The 21,681-nt window shown below is 43.5% G+C and overlaps 2 non-coding genes and 2 pseudogenes across 3 annotated transcripts in view; all 4 read right to left on the bottom strand.

Annotated features, from left to right (window-relative positions):
* Window positions 1–1,977: 1,977 nt before the first annotated feature.
* On the bottom strand, window positions 1,978–3,836 carry LOC143533547 (uncharacterized; annotated as a pseudogene).
* A 292-nt stretch (window positions 3,837–4,128) lies between these two features.
* TRNAK-UUU (transfer RNA lysine (anticodon UUU)) lies at window positions 4,129–4,201 on the bottom strand. The gene has a single exon. It is a non-coding gene; the product is annotated as a tRNA-Lys (tRNA).
* Window positions 4,202–7,071: 2,870 nt separating this feature from the next.
* The window catches only part of LOC143533551 (putative mitochondrial protein ymf1), a 119,056-nt pseudogene continuing 104,446 nt past the window's right edge, over window positions 7,072–21,681 (bottom strand). The window contains exon 3 of the transcript XR_013135377.1: window positions 7,072–7,697. The product of XR_013135377.1 is annotated as a putative mitochondrial protein ymf1 (transcript). The remainder of the gene's footprint in view (window positions 7,698–21,681) is intronic.
* TRNAD-GUC (transfer RNA aspartic acid (anticodon GUC)) lies at window positions 19,511–19,584 on the bottom strand. The gene has a single exon. It is a non-coding gene; the product is annotated as a tRNA-Asp (tRNA).

The following is a 21,681-nucleotide window of genomic DNA, read 5'->3' as shown; positions in this document are numbered from 1 at the left end:
TCGAACATGCCAACAACATTCCGTTCACTTACGCAAGATTGACTCGTTTACTTGTTAACTTGCACTATTCCACATCTTATTTCAGGGAAGCCCACGGAGCGGTTCTGAAAGAACGTAGTGGTGAACGAAGTTGACTTTGACTTATAGCATTTCTCCTTCTCTTAGCTGAAGGCTTATCCATGAATCCAGACTTGAAGAACTTGAGGGCATAGGATTCAATCCAGCCACAGGTTCTCCCTATGGCTACCTTGTTGCGAACGAAAGACCAGATCTCTTTTCTTCCAGCAATCTTCTTTTGATACGAAAAAAGAAAGAAGAGAAAGAACTAGGAGTTGGTGCCTGCATAACTGCTTGCTTGCTTACCAAGCCATCCTGGCAAGCTCCCCCAGTTCGATTATTATTCTTGACTTGACTTATTATAAAAACAACTCACTATCCAAATGAAAGACGATCGATTATCTACCCAAGAAGATAGAGAGTCCCACATACGAGAAAAGGTCACAAATAGAGTTGAACCAAGTAACATTGCAAAGGCATAATGATAGTAGGGTCGGGATATCCCCGCCCTACGAACCGGACGTGAGGGTCTCCCCTCATCCGGCTCTCAGCAGGGGAATCTCCACTCACAGCTTCCCCTAATATCCTCCCTTTACCACATCATAGAGGTTTACAGGAGATCCCAGAGGTTCGCTCGGAAAGGCTGCTATACCATACCTTTTGACTTAACTCTACTCTAGTAGTCACTGGACTCACTATAGTAGTCCGTCCGGCTGCTCTTGCTGAAATCATTACTCTTCATTCTCTTGTGCTCTAGCAATTGCGCTCCCTATACCACTACCATGTAGTTAGGTAGGGACAATCAATCTGGGAATCTAGGAATGAATGGGGATCCATATCAATATCAAAATGAAGAAAATAGAATGAAATAGATTACCTTTCTCTCACTCAATAGATGTAGCTGGTCTGATACGGTACAGTACAATACGAGACAATTGAATGCAATGGGATAGATGGTAGAGGGCTGCCTGCGCCCAAAAGCGATGATTCACTTGTCCCCTTGTCCATAGGGACCTCGTGGCTTACACCAAAACGACTCCCGCTAGATAACCGCCCCTTTCTCTCTTTTTACAGCCTCGTGGACGGACAAGGTAAGTTACAGAACGGGCAGTGAAGGCTCGCGAAGTAGGAAGCAAGCAAGAGCTTCTATTAGTCAAGCGCTAGCGCGCCACTCTTTCTAAAGGGGCGTAAGCACTTTACTCGCTAGGGGATGGGATTCATTCACTTGCATTCCTGCTAGCACTACAAAAAGCTCCGGTCTTAACGCCCCTACTACTGCTGTGCAGCCTTTCCTCGGGTTCGTAGAGTCGGGTTTCCCGTTTACCCACAACGGAGGAGCCGCCCCCACCAGGCAGGCGGCCACGGATCATAACGCACCCTTCGCACAACAAATCCACTTTGAAGTTGACTTATTTGCTCGGCCAATCGTCGGAATGTGTATGAGATACCATAAGGGCCCAATATCACAATAGCACCTTTGTCTAAAGCATCAAATGAAACTTCAAATCCGAAACGCAGGAACGATCTAACTAGAAAGTCATTAAAAACTTGATCGAAGAACCAGCGTTTATTGAAGAAGCTATAGAGTCGATTACAAAAAGTACTAGTTTGAAAGGCTCGTTGGAATTGATCCGCTTCGGGATTTACATTATACGCAACAGAAGCACTTGAAGTACTAAACGGAATAGGTATTAGTTTGCTAATTGTTGGAGCAGCAAACTCGGATTCGGCAAATATCTCATTTTTTGGTAGTACGAAGGGGGAATTGGCCCAAAAATTGGATAGGGGTCAAGATGCTGCCGGGCGCCCGCGGCTGACTCAAGTGCCCCCCGAACCGCGCGAAATGGTCACCTATTACACGGCTCACTAACTCTGCCTGGAGTGCTGGTACTTATATTCGTCGGCGGGGGCGGTCGGAAGATTGGTCCGCTCCGCAAAGCTTAGCTTTTCGGTTCCCTCCCCCTATGTGGGAGGCCTTATTACCAGTCTGCCTCCTTTCTCTTGAGGGATTATCTCAATCCCCGAGCTCCTGCTTTCTTTGTGTTCTTCACCGGCGCTCGCCGGATGTATCACTCATCCCGCTCCTAAGGTAAGGAGTCTTCTATCTTTACGGGAAGGATTAGAATCGCTCGAAAATTCCTTGATAATGATAATGACTTTGCCAGGTTATAAGGGCTTTCTTTTTTGTCGATCGAGCCGCTCTCCCTCATTCCACTCGTCCAGCCCTCTTCACGAACTTTTAAAATTGACGCCACAGAGATAGCCAACTCTATTATCGAAAAAATCAGGAAAGGGGCGACGATTTGGCACCAGATATCCGGAGGTGTGGAAAGAGCTGCTGTGAGAAGCGGAAAAACCATCAAAAAACGACGATTGTTCGTGGAGGTTTCCACAGAAAGACCCCTTGGTTCTAGCAAACGGATCACAATTACAGGTACCTGGGAGCATACCGATGGAATGAACGAAATACGAACCGTTAACATAATATGGTCATAGATCTTAGGTTGTAACTTGATCATGAGCGAATTTGTTGATGTTGCACCCAACAAGTATGGAAAGTGCCAAACATTGGGAACTACCAGGGGAGGAGTTAGGAACAGGAACATGGAGAAGCGAGAACCACTTAAATGAAGGATTCGATTGTATTTCATCCTTTGTTCCCCATAGCAACTGGGGATCAAAAACCACCAAATTTGATGACTTATAAAGGGAAAGACGAAGTAAGAGCATGCTATTGAAGACGTTGCAAGATATGTCGGGGAGGCCTCCGTTGATTGTGTACGAACAAAATACGAGTCCAAAGGCATGGTAAGAATAAGAAGGATTTAGCTAATGGAGATATTAACTCTTCCGGGAACCAGTAACGCGTAACCATGTCAAACCGAGACTGATCAATATCCGAACGGAACGGATTCGAATTTCTCCGAGAATAGTTTCCGGTGCGAAATGAAATTCATAGGATATATTAATGAGTAATTCATAGGATAACTATAAAAAGATTTTCTAGGATTATTATGTAACCCCCACTCCTTCGACTGATTGTTTTTACTTATTTCCTCGGGGGAAATACGGTCAAAATGCGACTTAAAAAGAGGTTCGCGTTCTTTTTTTCTCTGCATCAATTTGCTGAGATCTAAGATTTCCTTTTCGTTTTTCTTGCCTATATCGAGATTCTCCCGAAAAAAATCTGACACCAAGGTCTCATGGTTCTTGTAAATTAACCATGGAAATTCCTTGATGACCTCGGGCTGGTTGCGGTATTCCTGCAAAAACTGGCTTACCACGCCAGTAATGTAAAGTTGCGGGGTCTCCGCTGGCCGTTCCCCTTCCTTTTGTTGGGTAATTGGAACGATATATGCCCCCCCGGAATTCCCAGGTGGGGAAGTAGGATTTGAGAAAGCCCCGCTGCTCCACGAACCCGGGTAAAACTGCTGTACAGCCCGGTACAAATCGTCCATAAAGACGCAATTCCCTGTTCCTTTATGGCAGGACAGGATAAGACCCGCCAAAAGGAAGAAAGCCAATAAGGCTTTTACCAAAAAATGAGCCTTACTAGGGCTAAGGCCGATGTCATCTTTCATATGCACTAAAAGATAATTTAACTTAGTCAGGGCCGCGGCATTTGCGGGGCCATAAAGATGATCCGGAAGGTAAAGCGTCGACTCGTTGAAGCGTTGCTCTGCTATCTCGTCAACAGACAATCCAGGTTGAGTCGGTACCTCCGCAAAATACATATTATTCCTAGGATCCTCTTTAAAACGCTTAATAAATTCTTTCATAGTAAATATATATTTCTTGTAGTTCGCGTCTTGCTCTAAATTTGAATGAGGCAAGACTTGTTGCTTTTAGTAGTTAGCTTGGTCCGACCAAGAAAGACAGGGGACTCTTTGGGCATTGCTTGGGTCGAGTGAAGTAAAGACTGGCTACCTAGAATATAAAGATCCCTCACTGCACACTTTAGATATCTGTTTCCTTCCAATCAAAGACGGCTAAGCGCCTCTAATCTAAAGGCCAAAGAGTGCTCTTTGCGCTACTACGCATCCTTACTCATAGTATAGTGCAATTTAGGTTTGGGTATAGCAGGACTTGAATCTGCGACCATTAGGTTAAAAGCCCAATTCTCTACCAACTGAGCTATACACCCCAAAAAATATGTAGTAGTAAATAAGGATTGGTGCGGAAAATCAAAGAGGGCGGGGCCCCTCTTCATCATATTAAAGGGGCGCGGCTTTGTATAAGGCTCGCACTGCAGAGTAAGCAAAGAAAACGTAAGGGCGCGTGCTAGCACTCCTGCAAGAAAACGGCCTAGCTAACGCGCCCCTTATTGAAAAGTCAAGGATATTGAATGATCGATATGTGAAAGAAGCGCTCAAGCTTTCGAAGAAAGCCGGCCTTACTCAACAAGCACCTTTCTTAGCTTAGTAAGGTTGCTTGTTTCCACTCATTGAAGATTCTCTCTACAAAAAAAGGTCGACGGGGGGGGGGGGGTACTAAAATGGCTCTCACTGACACCATCTATGAGAAGGTGAGGTCGTCTTTATTTCTAGCCGCCAAACGGTTTGCCTTTTAAGCCTTAAAGACGGAGAAGGGGAGGAGCAGTTATCTAGGTAATTACGGTCTTTTTTGGCCGGGGCGAACACTCTCTTTTCTTTGTCAAATTCCGTTTTACCATACAAGACTGACTTCTTACCAACCCACCAAGGGTTGTGAGGCTGGACCAGGTACGAAGAATGAATCTATATCTGTGCACGGAAGGGCCGGCGGCCGCTCAAATGTTCGAGCGCAATGTAGTGGTATTGGTTCCGCTTCGACAAAGGTAGAATGCCTGGCGTGTTCGTTTTGGCTCCCGAGCAAGAACGAGAAAGAGGCGATGCACCTTCCTTGCTGCTACGTACGTTGACCTTGACTTGACAGATTCATCTAATTGAACCCAAACTCAAAGGAGGACCACAAGCTCGGCATTAAGAAAATGGGGTTAGCTGTGAAAGAAAAAGCCCGACATTCAATTTTGAATATTCATAGCTGAGTTTACTAAAAGAGAGACCAGCTCATCGTAGTGATTAGAGGACACCTCTGACCGTTCACCTCTAATGTGACACGATCCCTCCTAGTTTGATAAACGGGATCAGTCGGCTAGAGAGCGGGGCTATTCTTCTTCCGAGGAGACAAAGTAGTCTCTTGTACTGACCGAACCCTCAGTTCGGAAGTCTTCGTCAACATGTTACGAAGCTCCAGTCTGGCGGTCAACTTGATGCGGGAGAGGCATGAGTGCAGTTCGATCTTATGGTGTATTCCTTTGTAGTGAGTAGGGCCTCTTTCTCGTTGATCAGTTCGCCTCCGCTCTATTGAAAGGTATCTATTCCTACGGCGGTTTTTTGTCAATGAACCCGTGGATAAGTAGGCCTTTCATGCAGACCGATCTTCTGCCGAGTTCCTTCCTTCGTAGTAAAATCTGATGATACGCTTTGGTGATGTTTTACCTACCAAATAAAAGGCCTGCTAGGTGATCGAAATCGCTCAGGTCAGCGAGGACTCACTCACCTACTCCTTATCTAATACTTTCTTCTATCTACTGAATTAAAAAGGCGACCCGCCGCGCCGGGCTATAAGATAAGATACAGTGTACTACTTCACTGGTAAGAAAAAGCTTCCGTAAGAACTGGAAGACTCTTGTATGTACGGTAACCCTATCTTCCGTTACTAGTGGACTGTTGTACATAAAGGCCGACAGAAGCAACCTTTCTTAGCGTGCTTTTCAAGCGCTTAGCTTCTGCTAGAAAAAGGCGGCAAGGCCATAAAGTAAGTGAAGTCGCAAGCCTAAGCCAAGAAGGTACGAACGAAGTGACGGGCCCTTTTAGAGATAGGGGGCGGCTTTCTTGTTGTAGTCATTGCGAACATCTCTCCTCTTCTCTCAGCGTGCACAGTTTGCTTACGCCTTAGGCACATCTATCTTTCTTAGTTTCACGCTGGCCTAATGAATTGAATATGAATAAAAGTCAGTCTTTTAGTAAGCGTGTATAAGCAGCTGTTTAGTGTATAAGCAATTCTTTAGTGGTCGCACCGGTACGATGGAGGTTGGTTGAAGATGATGTTACGCGGAGTTCAAAACCAGTCTTGAAGTGAATGAATTAGAAAGAACGAAGAAGCAAGGAAATGAGACGACTCTTTCTTGAACTATATTATAAACAGACCTTCCCCTCCACACCAATCACGATTTTTTTTCCATTCCTATCATATATCGTCGTAACGCCCTTAATGCTAGGTTTTGAAAAAGAATTTTCATTTCATTTCCATTTAGGTCCGATTCGGTTCCCTCTGTTGTTTCCTTTTCCTTCCGCACCTTTTCCTCGAAATGAGAAAGAAGATGGTACACTTGATTGTATTATTTAAGTGCCTATTGCTTGCCAAAAATCCTACTTCTACAATTGGTAGGTCACCGGGTTATTCCAATAAGTCGTGTTTTCCGTGGTTTTCCCATGTTACAACTTCCATACCAATTCGGTCGATCCGGAATGGATCGGTTAAACATTCCATTAGGGAGCCTGGTCTTGACTTTTCTATGTGGTATTCATTCTTGATCGGCTCTTGGAATCACATCCAGCAGTGGTGGGAACAGCTCGCAAAATCCAACCACTTCACCTACTTCATTGCCCCCAACCCTTTCTCGTACCTCTATTGAAACAGAATGGTTTCATGTTCTTTCATCGATTGGTTATTCCTTTCCGTTCGTATATCTTTCTCCAATTTCGGTCTCGATTAGTTCACAAGATTGAATGGCCAATTCTCCTCCGGACCCTCGATTCGATTGTTTTCTAAGAAGGTTGAGCCGGGTATGTAAGCCATGTATCTGGGAGGAACTTAAAAGAAGGGCTTTCGGTTTTTTCACCCCGTTTTGTGGTCTTGCAGCTATTTCAATAAATAAGAATATAAAATGATATATAATAGAAGACTTTTTTAGAAGAAAGATTCTATATATGTCCAATCCCTAGTGGTGGTGGGACCAACCAAGATGTACGTCGTCCAACCCAACCTTAGACTCTTTCTTCCCGACCTATTTGACTCTCTAGCCGCAGTTTTAGTTATTTAGGTGGTATCCCGAGATTGAAGAGATCGAATTCCTCCGGGGAACACACGAAACAAAGATATGAACTGGGTAAATTGAAATGGAAAAGAGATGTTTCCAATTCATCAAAATGAGAAGCTTTTTCTACATCCATATGATCTACTAAAGTAGATCAGTATTGCCCATATAATAAAAGCAGATCTTGGTCCATGGAATCCCAAGAAGGTAACAACTCCAACCTGTCCGATGCTTCTTCGGCCAAATACGATATACAAGTGGGACCTGCACTATGTGCAAGCTGTGCGAAAAACCGCTTCTTTTTTCCGGTTCTGAAACAACTTGGGCGAAATAGGGTTCTACCGGGAAACCATGGATTTTTTAGTTTTCGCCATTGGTTACTAGTTGAGCCACTGGAATGGAATGAGATAAGAATCTCTGGAGATCTTTCCTCTCCGTTTACTCGTAAAAGGCTTTCCCTCTGTAGAAGACTTCTTCCAAATGGCATAATTGGGAGATTGATTCCTCGATCTTCAAAGAAAACTGACTCCTCCTACTCCTTCTTCTCCTTTAGGATAGGATCGTCGTTGGTCCTTCTTTCACTAATGATCTAATGATCTCACCATTTTCTAGTAGTTCTCGCGAACGCGCGAGGGAATATCCTTTCTATCGCTTGCCCTTTGTTTTCACTCTCAAGACAAGGCTCTCTCTCTTTTATAAAGCGAAGCAAAGTGCATGGCGCTGAAGCTCAATAAACACAGACGAACACGATGCAGGGCATAACATAAATGAAACCTCTGATCATTTCATAAAACATATATGCTTTCCCTTTCTCGATGACATAATGGTACGAACAATCAAAGTAATTGGATTTGGTAGTTCTCCATGGACTTCTCTCTTTAGCCCTTTGTATATGTTCATTAATGGGTGTGCACCTCCAGAGGGAGGCCGGCCTCCCACTCTCTTATCTTATGCGGCATTGATTAGCTTAGCTAGGTTGGGTGGATCGTGCAATAAGCCTCTCTCGACCCTCCTTTTATCATACGTCTTTAAGAAAGCCTCGCCTTTCGAGATCCGGTCCATCATCAACTCAGTCAGATCTTCTTGTTTGCCCACTTTGATTAGGCTTCCTTTAACGGATTTGATCGGCATTTCGTGCCTGCAGTGCTGCTGAATTCGACATTTTATAAGGGTAGCGTAGTAAGGTTAGAGGCGCAACTAGAAGAGTTGGCCCTCTTTCTTTTTTTGATCAATTCGGTTGTAGTCTCCGAAGTCCTTCTTGATCGATGGTCCCCATTAGGATTAGTGCTAATTAGCAACCTTTTTGGAAGGCGAGATACTTATGTATGACCGCGGATTCAACGGTAGCAGTAGTTCTAGCTCTACATTAGGATCAGGGGGGCTATACATAAAGGAGGTACGGACCCCTCCCATAGTACGGTACGATGCAGCTGAAAAACTGAATAGGCTACCGCGGCCCGCTTTGCTTTTGTTGCGGAGCTCACTATTTTTAGAGAAGTGCTTGCAGCTTGCTGCTTTCTGTTCAAGCGGAGCTCGCTGTCTACTCCACGAGTCACCACAGCTTCGCCTACGCCACTTGTATATAGACAACAATAGCGCCCAAGATTTTCCCTTCGCGTAGTTCATTGAACCTTCCAACTTCACTCTGTGGCCTGTGCTAAAGAAGCGTGTCTTAACTAATTCCTTTGAACTCATTTCAGCTATTCTACCTCTCGATATCTCCTCACCTTGCACCTTTTCTTTCTTTTCCTCATCCCATGATCCTTTCCCATTTCGTGGAAGTGCAGCAGTGCTCCTTCATTCTTCATAATGACTATAACCAAGCTGCCAACCAATAAAGCAAGCACCTTCTTGGACTGAGACGTGGAAGCTCCGTTAGCACCTTAAGGCTGTCTTTCTCCTGAGAACCCTCGGGAATATTCAGAGACTCGGCTAATGCTTCTAGGCCCACATTCGGAGACAGACCAAGCACCTCTCTTACCCACTCACTATCTAATAAACCAGACAGGCTTATTATCTGAATGAGATCGGAAAGAGAGGAGGTAGCCCCAATCTTCCTATAGGCGCATACGAAAGGTTCTGAAAGAATTGAAAAAGCTCTGAAAAAGAAACAACCCGACCTAAGGAACTACCAACAACGGAAGAACTAGCAACAGCGGGAGAAACCTTTTCTAACCTCAGCTTCACCCCCTTCCTCGGGATTCTTTCTTTGATGATATGCCCTAAGCCCCTTTCAGAAGACCGAAGTCATTGGTGCTTTGCATAAGGGGTAAGCGCGCCATAAAGACTATTGGTACCTATCATAGACTTGACTCATTTTAAAGGCTTGAATTCCTTTCCCCGAGTTAGAGAGGTTTTCCGAATGTCTTCCTCAAGGGCCACTTGGTTCTCAAAAAGACTGTTACCCCCGGCCAGAGTAGAAGTAGGCAAACAGATGTTTCTTGGGGGAACTACGGGAGACGGAGACAGGTGGTTAGGCGATATTCTAACTTCTGGCTCATCGCAATTCCATTTCTTAAAGTGCAAGTCCAGTTTTCTCTTTTTTTGAAAGTGAAAGTCAGGTTAGCCCCTTCTTTCAATTCCAAAGATGCTCTCAAATTGTTGTTAAAGATTATTTTACCCTAAGGCTTCTCGCGGTCAGGCAAGCGTGGCAGAGCGTAGCATGTATCCAGCCATCCGAACTGCTTACTGAAGGGCAAGCACCAACGAATTACTCACTACATTCAAAGCGCGGGGGAGAGACAGAGAGGGGTCAGTAATAACTCACAGCCGGGGTAAAATGGTCCTACTTCCTTACTCACTCAAGTCATTGCTTTGACCGGCCGAAAAGAAAACATTTTTTAGATACTTGTTACAGGCCTGGCCAAGAGCGAAAAAGAGCTTTATTTATAATTAGAGTAAGGGCACGCCATTTGCAATGCCTTTTCTTGCTTTCGACAGGACCCCCTTCCGACAGGAGAAAAAAGATTACGTCAATGCCAATTAATTGCCAATGATTTAGAGTTTCTAGCGATTACGACTATAAAGGGCAGGAGATGAATGAAAGACTCGTACTGCAACTGCTGAAGAGAGATAAGAGCTAGTACTAGAGGAAGCGATAGCGGACAAAAGAGCTCAGAGAGCAGTGCAGCTAAGCGGGAAGATCTGTGATCTCTTTGAAAGAACATATCGCAAAGACCGGTATATTGCACATACTGATTGATTGTATAGATTGAGTCTCATTTAGAGAGTTATGCTATATCTATAGTACCCCCATGAGACTTTCCAGCTCAAGGCTAGAAGCTACCAACACTTTAATACAAACAAAAACAGAAATCGGAATTCGTGGGGCCCGAGGCCTTAAAGAAAAAGATCGATGAACGATTAAGCGAGACTTTGCCTTAGAGACCAATGAAATGAGACCAAGAAGCTTTATTACACAAATGTTCTTTGAAGACCTTTTGCTTCTGCTTCCCTGCTTACTATTGCTATCACCTCAACTGCTTTGACCTGCTCACTTAGTGTGAAGATCAATAATGGGCGGAAAGGAGTTCACACAAGACCACAGAGCGAGAGAGAGAGCCTTCGCTTACCTGTTTAACCGTGCCCTCCTATCACACCTAGCTCCCTTTTCCTTCAGTCACAGCCAGTCTCAGTTCTGCTTCCAACTACCGATGGGGGAGTGCTTGGACGTATAGCAAGATTGAATAAGAGATATGGCATACGGGAATAGTATATAAAATCACAAAGGCGACTGGAGATGAGCGTGGTTAATACTTCATAAAGCACCTTAGCAATTACTAGTAATGCCCCTATCGACCTCAGTCTTGTTTTTTCTAGCTTTAGTCTAGAACTATTCTATCTCATGAAACGTCGAATATCCCTATGATGCTAGCCAGTGAAAAAGGAAAGAGTCTACTTCTTTGCTGGCTTGACTCCAGAACTAGTAAAGGAAGGAAGCGATGATCGGTCTATCCCATTAAGCGTAATCCCCCTAGCCAATGAAAGGACTACTCTTCTTGGACTGTGAGCGACGACACCAGATCAGAGCTAAGTGAGAGACGCTAAATGTAATTAAATTGCTTTATAACTAATCGATTGATAAGTCATGCCTAAGTCCTAGACTTGAATGAAGCAGCCTGGCTGAAAGTCGTATTTGCTTTTGCTTTTCTTCTCTTGTTCTCTTTTCTTAGTTAGGCCCAAGAAAGTACAAGATATATTTGACTAATATACTAAAATGATAGCTAGAGACTAGAGATGAGAGTGCGGGATCTAGATTTGTAACAAATATTCGACTTTGCTTATGCAAATTGTTATGTACCAAAACCAAAGAATATCGTCGATGGGCTACAAAAAAAGAGGATCCTACTTCGCTCATGTACCGTCTTTTAACTCTCCTACCATTGGTAAAGCTAGCAGTCTGCATGATAAGACAGCACACTTGTACATTTTCTTTGACCACTGAGACCAACCCCCAAGCCCGGTCTTTGAACTAATAAGGCATAGTAGAAAACTTCAGACTGACTATCATCGCTCTTGAAGTCCACCCAAGAGAGTTCCCCGGCTTCTCGCGATGAGCACAGCGCAGCAAACGGTGTTTGCGCCAGAGGAGGGTAGTGAGAAACGTTGAGCCATGGGCTTGCTGAGCTTTTCTGCTTTGGGTTTCTCACCCACATCACAGAGAGGAGGGCTTTTTTCGTTATTGAAAAGAAAGGTCAAATAAAGGATTCAGCAATGACCCATGCATCACCCTTGAGTGCTGTGCTGAAGAGAAAAAACTGAATAAAGTTCCCCACATTGGGAGATAAAAGAGAAGACTGCGGTCAATGATCAATTGTGCACATCCTTTTTGGATGGTCGGCTTAAAGTGAAAGCCTACGAACATAGACTTTGTGACTGACTTCGCCGTATCAGCATATCTTCACTGAAAGTCATTAGGGCTGCTTTTGCCCATGCCATGAATGAGAGTGAGTCCAGTCCATCTTCCTTCCCTATGGGGATCTGCTGTGTCCTCTACATTCGCTTCGTCCTCCGCTTTTGACTCCTCTACTGCGCAAAGATTTTGATCCCCCATTTAGTGAGTCGTGAAAGCACCTACCTTATCTTTAGACGTATTGGTTTCAGTGAAAAGCCAAATAGAGAGTTTTGCGTGTGCCTACTTTAGTAAGAGTAAGGAAAAAGCTTGAAATGCGTACTTGCTTTAACAACGGAAAGAGGTTCCTTTAGCGGTTCAGCTTTAGGTCTAGGTTCAGGTGCTTTTCATGATTGTGGTGTTTGATTGGGCACGGGCGTTCTTGTCCTTACTTAGAGGTAAAGTTGCCACCTGTCTTTCGAAGGGGGATTTCCCAGCCTATCTCGGTATATGTTACCGAGAGAAGGAAGAAGAATCTAATGATTTCCCTAATTCTGTGAGAAAGAAAAACCAGTTTGTTAGAGCTGGGGCAGAGAAGCAATCAAGAAAATGGGTCCCTGTTGTTCACAAGTGAAGGGGATGAAGATCTCTTAAATTCATTGTCTTTCTTGATTCAAATCAGAAAGAACTTCTTTCGCTATTGAAGCCATGCCTGAGCTGTCAGCTTATTAGCATCCCTCTTCTGCGTTAGGAATTGTCCGAAAAGGTTCGATTGAATCCCATGCTTTCATGGTCCCTATCTCTGCCCCGGCACTGGCCGACACGTAGGTCTATAACCGTTTTAGGTGAGTTCGGACTAAATCATTTACCAGAGATTGGGACAGAGCGGATGGCAACTAGCTTACTTCTTCCTGTCACTCGTACAGATCTGATTGAAGATATTTCATTAGAAAGGGATACAAAGTAACTTCTGAAGATTGAAAGAGAGGCAATCCCAGTTCGATAATGGTCTTGTTGCACTTCTTCGAGTTCATGACGGATAGCCCGCTAGGGACTGCTTGGCTTGTTAGCGATAAAGCGCATAAAAGAATTCCATTTCTCGATCGAGAAAATAGGCTCAAGTACATTAGTCCGTAACTGCCATTTTGACTAGGTGGATTTTGCCTTCTAGTTGACTTTTTCTGCGGGATACCCTAGTTAAAGCAGTGAAACCTTTAAGGCAAGAGATGCGGGCACTACCCGACTTATTTCGGTATTGCATATAAGTACAAGTTTAGATGTGGCCATCTAGACAAGTGAAACGGTCCTTGCTGCCGAAGTTTACTACTGGATAGGAATTCCATCGGTAGGGCATTAGAACTGCTCGGAGAAGTTCGATATGGAAGGTATACAGTTGATAGATCGGTATTGAAGTGAGATATTCAATCCTCTTTCAATTTAACGGTATTTCACTGCCTTTCATGTACAAGTATTTCAACTGAGACTGAGAGACAAAGGAGATCCCATTGAACTTGCCTTTATTGAATGAAGGCTAGCTGACTTTGATACTGAATGAACTCGCATGCTGGAGAACCCATGAGAGACATAGTCGATGCCAATATAGCTGTAATTTCACACTTGAGCTTTTCCCTTCGAAGAGTTGATCTTTCATTTCAAAAGTGGTATCTCCCCAATGGAGAAATGATGCTAGCCCTTTTTCCTTCGATGACAGAGATTGAAATGGATAAAGTGGATTCTCCCTAATGGTGAAATGAGACTGATTTCAGTGATTGAACTGATGGCAACTAGCGAGCAATCTTACTCAATAGGGGCATAAGCCAACACCAACCAATCTCTTTCTTCCCACGCATCGTATGAGTAAGCGGAGCTCTAAAGTTTACCCAAGCTAAGTAAGTGACGCGACGCTCAAATTGGATTTCTTACTCCAGAAAAGAAAGACTAATCTTAAATAATGCGCACACGTGAAAAAGGCAGGCTGACTCTTCCAATCCAACTCAATCGAAGGAGAAAAAAGCTGGGACTACGACTTGCTTAGTGCAGGGCAGCTTGTCGTGATTTTTTGGACAATCTTTTCGTTTAAGGTCGACGCTTGGTCACTCTATTAAGCTTTCCCAACAAGTTTATTGAATGGGGTACGAAAGATTGCTATTCAAAGCATCTGGTTTGGGATCTCCCAGCATCCTTCTATCCCTATTCCCAAGCAATGTGAATTTCCTCTCGCTTTGCTCTGTACCAGCTTGCTATGGAAAAGCATTCGCGACGCTCGATTTCAATCATACCTGCACTTAAAAAATGCCTTGCTTGTTTTGTCGAGTAAGAATTCCCCTATAGCTTTAGCAGTTTGCTATGGGCTGACGCTTTGGCTGATGTAATCACTGAGCACTGAGGTAGGTTTCTTACGCAAGCACTAAGTAAGAAGCAAGGATCAATCAATAGTAAAGATAGCCACGGGCTAAAATTGCTGCACAAATTTCATTCTATAGTAATGTCGGCAATTCCGCTGCTTCGGCTCAAAGCGGCGAGAAGGATTCCTAAGTTCTAGTCCAAAAGACTAATTCAATCCGGTGACCTTATCCATTTGGCATGGCTACAGCCAGACAGTCTTTTTTTTTATTTTACGTAGGTTTCAAATCAAGGGACAGACGATCTGGTGAAAACTACACTTGCATTCCTTTATTGATGTAATGTTTTCTCGTTTATCGGGAATCGCAGAACCCATAATTACGTGCCACTATTGGGCTGAATCGGGTCTCTCCCGTTGGTCGATTGTCCGACTAGTGAGTTAGCGTTGATACCCCACCAGTCAAGTCAGGGCGTTCAAAAGAAATGATATCTGTAAAGTTAGACTCGCTACTAAAGAAAGAAGGAGTCACAAACCTTCAACTCATCGAGGAAAATCTTTTATTTCGATTCTATTTGCTCTTGACGCCAAAAATTTTTCTAAGACTAAGGACCCGACGATACCGGGATCGAAACTCATTTCCCTCAGTCGTTTACGTTTCTGTCCCCCTTCTCAGATTCCGTGGCACAGACAAATTGTCAAATAGCAACGTATATAAAGAAGTCGCCGGTTCCTCACAAACGGAAGAGCTTTCTCGAGTTGCTGTTGCCGAAGCTGAGCTTGAAGAGCGGAGTTCGGCGAGAATACTCTTGACAGGTGGGGATGGAAGCTATCTGCTATGCAATTAGAGGATTTATACCGTAAACACACAACTTCCACCCTGTTGGCTGTAGTTTTAACTTGTATATGTGAAAAATGAATAAGAAAATAAAGGATATTTAAAAAAGAATTAAAATAAGATATTTTTCTGCACAAAACAGGGAAAGAGAATGAACTAGAACAAAGCAGATTTTTTTCATTCCAGCACTACAAGCATTTTGTTACATGGGAGTACATCCAATAGAAAGCTTACACACACATAGACCAGCCAAACAACTAAACACAACATAACAAATAAAACCAAACAAAGACACTTAACTTAGCATAGGAGTCTATCCCCAGTAAGCATCAGAGTAGATCCTCACTAACAAAAGACAAAGAACACCATACATTAAAACAAACTACTTTGCGTCTACAGACACTTATTTAAATCTTCTAGAAAGAGTCGACGGACTCTTCTAGTCTCCCCGGTCACCGAGGGTGGCGGCCCGTACAATAAGCTTTTGTTGTTCGGCGAGGAGGGCCTGACGCCGGTCTTCCAGACCGCAAATCCGGTCCCGGGTCACTTGCATCATCTTTCTTATGACCTCCGGATCGAGAGCAGGCGGATGCTCCCAGAACAGACTGAGCCTTTGCTCCTGTTGGAGCTTCTGGTTTTCCACGAGACCTATTTCTTGCTGAATTATTGCAAGTCTTCCGGTGATATCCATAAGAGTGTTTGTTGTTGGAATAAGTGTTACTGAAAGTCATTCTATCTGACTTCTACCTCTCTCTTTGAAAATATAGACTGAAAGAAGCTTCTATTTATAGGCCTTGGAGGCGCCTAACTCTTTCTTATTATTAGTAAGATAAGTTGTCTTAGTTTCATAACATGTTCAACCCCGGCTTTTCATGAATATGGAACCGGATCCACTAGATTTAAGTGTGCTGAAGAATTATCTTCGTACTCCAATCCGTACGAAAGGACCCCTTTCTTTTGGCGTGGTATCGCCACGTGGCTTAATCCCGGATCACTTCTTCAGGAATAGGACACACTAATATAGCGCACATTAGAGAAGAGAGTACCCCCTTTATTATAAGACAGGCCCCCGCGTCCTTTCTTAATAGATGGAGCAAGCGTTACTCGACAGCTCGAAAGCGGATCATTACAAACCCACGTGATCCATATTCGCTTACGTACCAGGCGTGCTTCGTCGTACCCTGACTACTCCTCTTTCATTGGCTTATTTGTACCCAGCTACATGATGGCACTCCCCTCGGCCAATCCTCAATCGACAGAAACTCCGTCCTAGCGAATCCATATCACCTGGGTCTCTTTCTCTTAGGCTGGTTTCAGCAGGAAATACAAAGAAAAGTAAGGGGGTCCAGTCAAAAGATCCTCTTTCAATCATCAACAGTTACATATACAATAATGTGATGGAACATCTTGGTTGTTGTAATGATCAATCTCAATTTCAGAAGGACTGCTATGAGTATTTAAAAGTTAAGGAGGGATATGTTGTTGATATCATACCCAATAAGTTGCTTAATTTCTACTTAAGTCTAAATAAGCCAGCCAATCTCAATAGACAAAAAGATATTGAGACTTGGGAAGGGAAGATCCGTACTATTGTGACTTCTTACCAAACCTATACTATATATTTATGCCAAAACAATTACCCTGGGCAGAACCATGCTCAAATTGAACACTGTCTTCTTTCTTATTGAGATAATCTGAACAATTTCAAGTTCAGAATGGATAATGACAGTCTCACTAATTATAGCTTACATTATTAAAGAAGAAAAGAAAAAATGAGAAGTGCTAAACCAAAGCGATCTTTCGGCATAGGAAATCGGACTGTCTTTCTTACTTAAACTAAGTTAAGGGAACCAAAGAGCTTTCTCCGCAATTCATTGCTTACTTAGCCTTCTCAGTTTAGCATTCTACCAAAAAATCTTCTTTCTCAGGGTCAATCTTGTCCTCTTTGAATTTCTCTCGTACTCTAGATAAATGGAAGCCTTTTTATAGAAAAGAGGAAGACAGGGAATCCGAACTAAATCATTCTTTCTTCATCGACTATGGACTTTGACGACTCTAGCTTAATCTTAGGGAAAGTAAAAAGAAAAGCATCATTCACATCTTACAGTAATATCTTAGATCTTACAGTAATTTCATAGGGACTCTAGATCATAGGCTGGGATCACTCGAGATCGATGGCTATGCACTAGCCCGAATGCAAACATTGGCTTGTTAGATTTTCCTTTCAGCGAGCCGTTGACTACTCAAGAGAAATGAAAGTAAGAAAACAGGCATTGAGAGGGGTAGTTCGGGCAACGATCTGGTTTTTTGCTATTGGCACAAGCAGGTCCCCACTATCTAAGAACACTAGCAATGAGATCTCATCTCTCTGACTTAGGTTCCGAAGCTTGTCGCAAAGAAGAGAGGGAAAGAGCGGAAAAGCGTGTTTTACGTCAACAGTTCTTCCTCATTCCGACAAAGAGTGTGTTTCCTTATTCTTTTTTAGCTTTGAGCTTGGTTCAGATTGGACACGTCCTCACTTGTTCTTTTTTCAAGATCTTTGAGCCTCTTAAGGATGCCGTAGGGTTCCCGTGATTGAAGGTTTACGGATATCCTACCCTAAGACGAGAGGGTTGGGCTTAGAACAAGACCCATCGGTGGATAAGATCACATCTTCATAACAAAAGGTGTACACGTTCGGCCTAACTCAAGGTAATGGGCCAAACCTAAGGAGTCCAAACTTGATCTTATTGTATGACAAAACCACAGATTGGGCTTAATATTCAAGGCCCAGAAAAGATGGGTTGAATCCAGAAAATCTTACCGCTCTTATTCCGCAGCCTTTAGTAAGTGGAATCAATCACCTAAATGACATGATTCAACTGCCAGTGAGATTAGGAGCTTCATGAGAAGAGTAAGTTGAATCACGTAAATTGCATGATTCATCAACTGGTAAAGGGAGTAGTTCATCGGAAACCATTCCTCTCAGGAAAGCGAAGCTAACCGCTTTTAGGCTGCTTTCGAAACATTCTTCATCGATAGGGAGCAAGCTCAGTCATTACAACTTGGGCAAAGCCGATTGCTTTCTTCCAGAGAATCTATGGCAACGTGAGAAGCTAAGTTTCTAATTTGATCACAAAAAATAGGTAGCTCAAAGCGCCAACCCTTCCTCTTAGACACTACTACTAATCAGCATGACTTTCTTTCTTGAGTAAGGTAAGGGGTACGGAAACGTCCTCTTATCACAGCTTGAACGGGATTCATTGTTGGGAAGAAGACGAAGTCGATTCAATCCAACTCCAACCGACCGGCTGGAGAGATATTTTGTCATGAAATAAATAATAAAGATATTATTCCCTAAGAACTTGTCCAGTACCTTTTGTTTAGAGTCTTTCTACTTTCTGTCAGCTATAACCAAGTTGCTATTTCTGGGTTAAGGAAAGGAATTGTAAGTCGCGTAATCCCCCTTCCTCTCTTGCAGTAAAAACTCTCCTCTAATAGCATAAAGCTTCCATGCCCTATTCTCTATTTTGGAAAAGGACCTCTTACGTCAGTTGACAGTGGAAACTTTCCAGCTAGCGATTGATCCAGTTACCGGTAAAGGACAGTTGACAGAAGAAAGAAGAGAGATGAGCTACTATCACTCAAGAACTAGAAGAAAGAAAGAAATCGATTCACATCGCCAGCCTTGAACTCCTCCTTTTTGGATCGTTGTTTGCGACAGACCGATTGAGACAGATCTAGAGATAGAGCTGCAAGGAAACACTTACCAATACCTACTACGGATCAGGCTGAAGCTATTGTTGCATCTCCAGCTTCTACTATTGTTGCACCTTCACTCTAGCCTTGATACGCGAGGGGCTCTCGGAAAGAGGGGGCAAAGCAAAACCAATAGGAGGTCGTAGATACTATACCTGGAAGAAGTCTCTCTCGTAGGGCATTTTTCTGTAGTAATTTATTTCGGTGTTTTTTTTTTTCTAGCCCACGGAGCGGTAACGGGCGGAAAGAGCTATGAAAGGAGTCGATGCCTTTCTGTCCCATCTGAAAGAAAGGCTGAAAGCAAAAGGAGATCGCTTTCGATTAAGGATCAAGCCCAGGAGGAAGCAGTCGTTGGACATGTCCTTTCTTTAAAGTAAGATGACTTATGGGGACCTACACATATTAGTACAGTATACCGGGGTCCCCGGCCAGAACCACACGTGCAAGTTTCCCTGCATGTGGCTCGTCCGTGGCAGCTGGTATAGATGAAGAAAGGCGTCTCGCGGTCCTTCATGACACCAGAGTTGGATTATACTTTGGACTTGATCAAACTCTGGCTCACCTGGGAAGTCCTTTTTCACAGAAAATGGAGAGATGATTTGATGTATTTTTGGAATCCAGCGTCGGAACTGACGGGGCTCGAACCCGCAGCTTCCGCCTTGACAGGGCGGTGCTCTAACCGATTGAACTACAATCCCAGGAAAAGGATGTGTACAGCCTCCACTTTTTTCTCTTCATTCGAACTTTTGACTTTCGCCGTATTGTAACAGAAACACGAATGATATACTTTATTAGATTCTAATAATTCCAAAGATTTTTAATTATCTATATAATTAGATATTTTTAAAATGCAGTAGAGTAGACTCTTAGTGGGCTAATTCATGAATTGATACAAATGGTTTTATTTTAAAGAGTCATGCTCTTTCACTTTAAAGGCCCTAAGCTATGAAAGAGGCTTAAGTCATCGCTTCAAATCCGAGAAAGGGATTTTTTTGAATGTTCATTATGATAAGCAGTCGATTAGGAGAACTGCTATGTCACTACAGGGTATACTCTTCCTCATGTTTCATTATTCTTATTTTCTGTGCTGGGACATAAATATTATACCTATTATGATATGAATCACCAAAGTCTTCCAACTTCTCAATTGTTCAATTCAGATCCGAAAAATGAGAAAGAAATCAAAAGTATGTGGATCTTAATTGAACCATGACTATATAAGCTATTCTTAAGAGATTCAATATAGATGAAATCGTGGAAGCGGACCTTTTCTTTCCTTTTTCCATGTAAGAATTCGTCGTCCGATTGAATCTGCTTGTTCCTGGATGCTCCATAGGAATCCATCGCTATTTCTTTCCTCCACCGAGAAAGGTTCATTCCGAGTCACAAGAACCATTTTTGAATTATTTTATCTTTTCCTTATGGTAATGCAATGCAAGAGGTCGGAAAGCGGGTTGTTTCTGATGATGAAAAGAGCTTTTTTTCTCTGAATCATTTTGAAACCCCAAGATTTCAAAGTCGGTAATATTTGAAGGTCGTTATTTTTTGGTCAGATACCTAAGTCGGTATATCTTTGAAAGCTCAGACGGAGAGAATAAACGGACTCCTCGAGGGCTACTTAAGCCACTTTAGTGCAAACCAGAAGGATTGGAGCTGTTGGATGTTGCTGAGTGCTGCTATAACTTAACAACCAAAAAGCTCTGCGTCGAACTTCAGCCCCTTATAGTTGGCCACGGGGCAACAGCCTCTGACGCCCCACACCGTTGCGACAGGAGGGGGCTTTCCTAGCAGCCTACTTTGCCAAGAGGTGGCAGGAGCGCAACGACCTAGCTCAAACCTCCTTAAACAACCTAAAGGCTTAGCCCGGTCTGAAGGAAGAAGAAAGTAAACCTTGTAGAAAAGCAGAGAGAAGAGGTAGCGTATAGACTCAAGCGACGATCTCGGTGAAAACTCTACCAATTGTCTTGGTAGCATCAAACCAATAGAACAAGGGTTAGCTCTGCAGCTGGTCTACAAGCAAGGTAAGTAGGCCCTTGCGAGCGGCCCGGATGTACCTTTTAGCCGCGAGGGGAACCGGGTAAACAAAGTCACGATCAGAATGAATGGTAGTTTGCTGGGCCTGCTGCTCCCGGAGGCGCTGGTTCGAATCCAGTTCGTGACAACCATAAAGCCTTTGATCATAGAATATCTCGGGACCCCCGCTGGTAAATACGGGGCTCTGGCAGCTGCACTTTTTTTTTATATGATGCATCGAATGCTTCCTCTTCTTTGAGTAAAAATCCCAAATTTGATCGAGGCACTCTTTCTCTTATAGCGCTCTTTCCTTCCCTTCGAGCTAGCCGGAATCAATCCATTTCTTTTGTCTGTAAGAGAAAAGGCGCTTATTCCTTGAAATAGGAGCGCAGCGGAGTCATGAACAAACAAGAATAGCCACTTCCTTTTCTACGCTATTTACTTTCCTCCCCTTGTGGGAAGTAGCAAGAGCCTTTATCTAATCTACTATTGAACCATCTCACCTGAAAGTCAGTCGCTACCTTAAGGCATGCCTTGACTCCAAGAGCTAACTCGATGGGACTTGCTTTCCTAAAGAGAAGATGAAGAGGATGACACTGGGGATCGTTCTTACTTAAAGAAATTCCCATGAGCTGCCTTGAGCTGGTAATTCCAAAATCGATGATTCTTGGCCACTGACTTACTACTTTCACTCAAAGGCCACTGATGCGTAAGACATTGAGTTGGGCTACTTTCCTTCCGGTAATGCCTTTCCCTGCGGTCACCTTGCCCTTCTACTTACT

This window comes from Bidens hawaiensis, unplaced genomic scaffold (genome assembly GCF_021521415.1).
Source record: "Bidens hawaiensis isolate Kalapana, Puna unplaced genomic scaffold, B.hawaiensis_p1.1 tig00009775_1, whole genome shotgun sequence".
Lineage (NCBI taxonomy): Eukaryota > Viridiplantae > Streptophyta > Magnoliopsida > Asterales > Asteraceae > Bidens > Bidens hawaiensis.
The sequence above is the reverse complement of the archived record's forward strand: the minus strand, read 5'-3'. Positions and strand labels throughout refer to the sequence as shown.